Below are 4,486 nucleotides of genomic sequence, written 5' to 3'. Positions count from 1 at the left end.
CTTTACTTTATCACTTATACATAGCTATCAGACCCAATTGTACATTAAACTCTAAAGACTGAAACTTCTCTCTAGATCCTTTGGTTCAAATCGTGATTGGGTGACCAGTAAATTCTGTACAGAATGGGAGGAGTCCTGTCACCTGCTGTCTGCTCAGCAGGGCTAGAACCAGAACGTTTAAACCAGAAAATTAAATTGGGTATGATGGATCCATCAATATATCCATACATTGGTACATAGAGTTTACACAAACCATACATGTTCACTTCTAGTAACTGGATATTCCATGTTCATCCTGTTAAGGCCAAGGGAGAGGTTATTTTGGTATAGCCTGGGGCCTGGAGACTAATAAGGCCGTTGAACAAATAGGCCTACTTAATTCTTCTAGGATCCGTTCTTAGATGACTATACTAATTCTAAGGGTGGAGTAAACCAGACAATAAGGAGGACACCTGGAAGACGTCTTAGCTTTGGACTATGTTCAATAACCCAGGTGGGGTAAGAAAGCTGGGGGCAGATGGAGACCATAATTTTCTCCACAAATAATTTTGTTTTAGGACACATAGGTTGAAACTAAGATGGCAGATTCTGCTCTAATCAGCCCTTCTTAGTTTCATCCAGCTCTCTGAAGCTCCAAGACGGCATCTGTCTCATAGGCTAGTCTTAGGCCTTTGAGGAACAATATTCAGCATTATACACAGCATGATTAGAGAAGCATTCGGATGGGCGTGACTACTCCAAAAGGCCTCTTGCAAAAAGCCAACAGCAATGTCTGAAATTTTATCATTAAGGATTCACCCATGCCCAGATGGGTTTCTAAATACTATTCCTCATTAAAGTAATAACATACCTTGGAAAATGGCTGACTCCAGGGCAGGAGCAGAGAAAGTTTAAGGCAAAACTGGACATCTTCTCACAAAGCAAAGTAGTCCTCAGAACTGATTAGATCATATCAAAGGGAGATAGGAGCTGGCTTGCACTGGCCATATTTGGCATTAATTATAATTTATTCACTAAATTTAATTTAAGCATCAAAGAGAATAATGGCAATAATTGATTATAACATCTAAAAGTCTACAGTTAAGAGAGAAAAAAGCTCATCTTTATTTTTTAATGCAGCTTATAAATATAGATTAAATGATAGAAGGAAAAAAATCACCATTTTGTAACTCAATTCCTAATATTATAATTGGCTGAAAACAAAATCCTCAATGGGTTCCTAAACCACCACGTGAAAAGACATTGTGAAAACTCAATACCAAAATATGACCTCATTGATTGCTTACTTAAAATGGAAATGTCTGACAGTCAACCCCAAATCAAGTGATCAAACATAATATTATTATTCAAACTTATTATTATCAATAATGAGGCAACCTAACATTATATGCATCTTGATGTGATGCATTATGAAATATGGAAATATTTTATCCAAAATGTTTAGCTGAGATTGATCAAGCCTGTAGATCTAACTGAAAGCTTACAAGAAACAGAGAAGATAACAAGTTTAATTATACCGTGAGGAATCTTCTGCAAATCAGCTAGCTTGATTTCTTCAATAAACCATTAAAAAAAGTCACAAAAAAGTGAAAAAAAGAAGGATTCTTCTGAGTTAAAAACAATGAGGAACATATCAAACAAATGAAATGTGTAATCCTTGACTAATCCTGAATTTTTAAAAATGCCTATACAAGTCATAGTTGGAAACATTGGGGAATATATAATAGATACTAGATGACATTATGGCACTATTATCAACTTTCCTAGGAATTGTGCCTATTGTGGGATGATACTTCGTTATCAGGTGATTCATACTGAAGTATTTAGGTTTACATATCATAATGTTTGAATTTATTTTCTTATGGTTCAGGAAGAAACCATACATATATATACACACACAGAGACGGTGAGATAAAACAAATGTGGCAAAGTATTAACAATTGACGAACCAGACAAAGGGTATGCAGAATATTCATTGTATCATTCTTTCAACTTTTCTATAGTTTTGAAATTTTAAAAAATAAGAAATTTGGTAAAATAATAGAGGTAAGCATTTTTAAATGTAACTTGGAGTGAAAATCTCCATGGCAGTCTAGCCATGTGGTAAAGAGGGAAAAAGCATTTTCAGGAGAGGAATACAAGCAGGCTGTGGAGCAATCACTAGCTAGAGAGACTAGCATGACTAAAAGGAAGCCAAATGCTAATATTCAAGACAATGGGAAAAGGCCTCAAAGGCATTTCAGGGTTCTTCAAAACATCCCCTCCCATTACAGGCCTAGAGGCCTGAGAGGAAAGAATGGTTTCATGGTCCAGACCCAGGGTACTGCTGCCCTGCTAAGCCTCAGGACACTGTTCCCTGCATCCTGACAGCTCTGGTTCCAGCCTCAGTTCAAAGTACCCCAGGTACAGCTCACACTGCTACATCAGAGGGCACAAGCCATAAGCCTTGGGAGCGTGCAGGTTAAGCCTGCAGGTTCACCAAATGCAAGAGTAAAAGATGCTTGTCAGCTTCCACCTAGATTTCAAAGAATGTATGGGAAAGCCTGGTGCCCAGGGAGAAGCCTGACACAGGGATGGAGCCTCTCAGAGAGACTCTACTAGGGAAGTGCCAAGGGGAAATGTGGGGTTGAAGCCCCCATACAGAATCTCCAACAGGGCACTGTCTAGTGGAGCTGTCAGAAGGGAGCCACCACCCTTTCTATTCTGGGATGCAAGAACGGTAAGGCCACCAGCAGCTTGTACCCTGTATTAGTTCAGGGTTCTCTAGAGGGACAGAACTAATAGGACAGGTGTACATATGAAGGAGAGTTTATTAAAGGAGTATTGACTCACACAATCACAAGGTGAAGTCCCAGAGTAGGCCATCTGCAAGCTGAAGAGCAAGGAAGCCAGTCCAAGTCCCAAAACCTTGAAAGTAGAGAAGCTGACAGTGCAGCCTCCAGTCTGTGGCCAAAGGCCCGAGAGCCCCTGGCAAATCACTGGCATCAGTCCAAGGGTCCAAAAGCTGAAGAACTTGAAGTCTGATGTTCAAGAGCAGGAAGCATCCAGCATGGGAGAAAGATGAGGCTGGAAAACTCGACAGGTCTGCTCTTTCCAACTTCTCCCTGCTTTATTCCAGCCCTGCTGGCAGCTAATTAGATGCTGAGGGTGGACCTGCCTTTCCCAGTCCATCAACTCAAATGTTAATCTCCTTTGGCAACACCCTGACAGACACACCCAGGAACAATACTTTGCATCCTTCAATCCAATCAAGTTGACACTCAGTATTAACCATCAGACACACTAAGCCTGAAAAAGCCATAGCCACTCAACTCAAACTTGTGAAAGCAACCTTGCAGGCCACACCCTGCAAAGACATAGGGGTGGAGTTGTCCAAGGCCTTGAGAGCCCATCCCTTGCACTAGTATGCCCTGGATGAGGGGCATGGACTCAAAGGAGATTTTTTTGGAGCTGCAAGATTTAATAACTACCCTCCTGGGTTTCAGACTTGCATGGGACCAGTTGTTCCTTTCTTTTGGCAAATTTCTCCCTTTTGGAATGGGAATGTTTACCCAGTGCCTATGCCACTATTGCATCTTGGAAGTACATAGTTTGTTTTTGATCTTATAGGCTCATAGGTTGAAGCAATGTGCCTGGAGCCTCAGGTGAGATTTTGGAGTTTTGAGTTAATGCTGAAACGAGTTAAGACTTTGGGGGACTATTTAGAAGGGATAATTTTGCAATGTGAGAAAGACATGAAATTTGGGCATTCAGAGGAAGAATGATATGGTTTAGATGTGTGTCCTTTCCAAATTTTATGTTGAAATGTGATTCCTCAGTGTTGGAGGTGTGGCCTACTGGGATATGTGTGTCCATGGGGCAGATCCCTCATGAATGGCTTAGCGCCATCCCCTTGGTAATGAGTGAGTTCTCACTCTGATAATTCACAAGGAGAGCTGGGTGTTTAAAAGAGCCTGGCACCTCCTTCTGTCTGTCTTGCTCACACTCTCAGCATGTGATATGCTGGCTCCCCTTCATCTTCTGCTGTGAGTATAAGCTTTCTGAAGCCTTCACCAGAAGTAAATGCTGGTGCCATGCTTCCTGTACAGCTTACAGAATTGTGAGCCAAATAAATCTCTTTTTGTTATAAATTATCCAGTTTCAGGTATTCCTTTATATTAGCAACACAAATGGACTAACACAGTCTTATAAAACATTTTTTAAATTCTTTGTAGAAGTGAGATCTCACTATATTTCCCAAGGTGGTCTCAAACTCCTGGCCTCAAGTGATCCTCTCACCTCATTCTCCCAAAGCACCAGGATTACAGGCATGAAACACCATGCTCAGCCCACATAAGGTATTTTTAAATATGGATTTTTTAATCAGTAAATTGAAGTGTAAATGTATGTTTATTATTTTAAGAGTAAAATCCTTCAATACTTAAAATAATTAATTTTCCTGAGCATGATGGTTTTAAAATACGTCAACAAATTATTTGCCACTCCT

Source organism: Macaca nemestrina, chromosome 6 (genome assembly GCF_043159975.1).
Source record: "Macaca nemestrina isolate mMacNem1 chromosome 6, mMacNem.hap1, whole genome shotgun sequence".
Classification (NCBI taxonomy): domain Eukaryota; kingdom Metazoa; phylum Chordata; class Mammalia; order Primates; family Cercopithecidae; genus Macaca; species Macaca nemestrina.
This window is presented reverse-complemented; position numbering follows the sequence as displayed.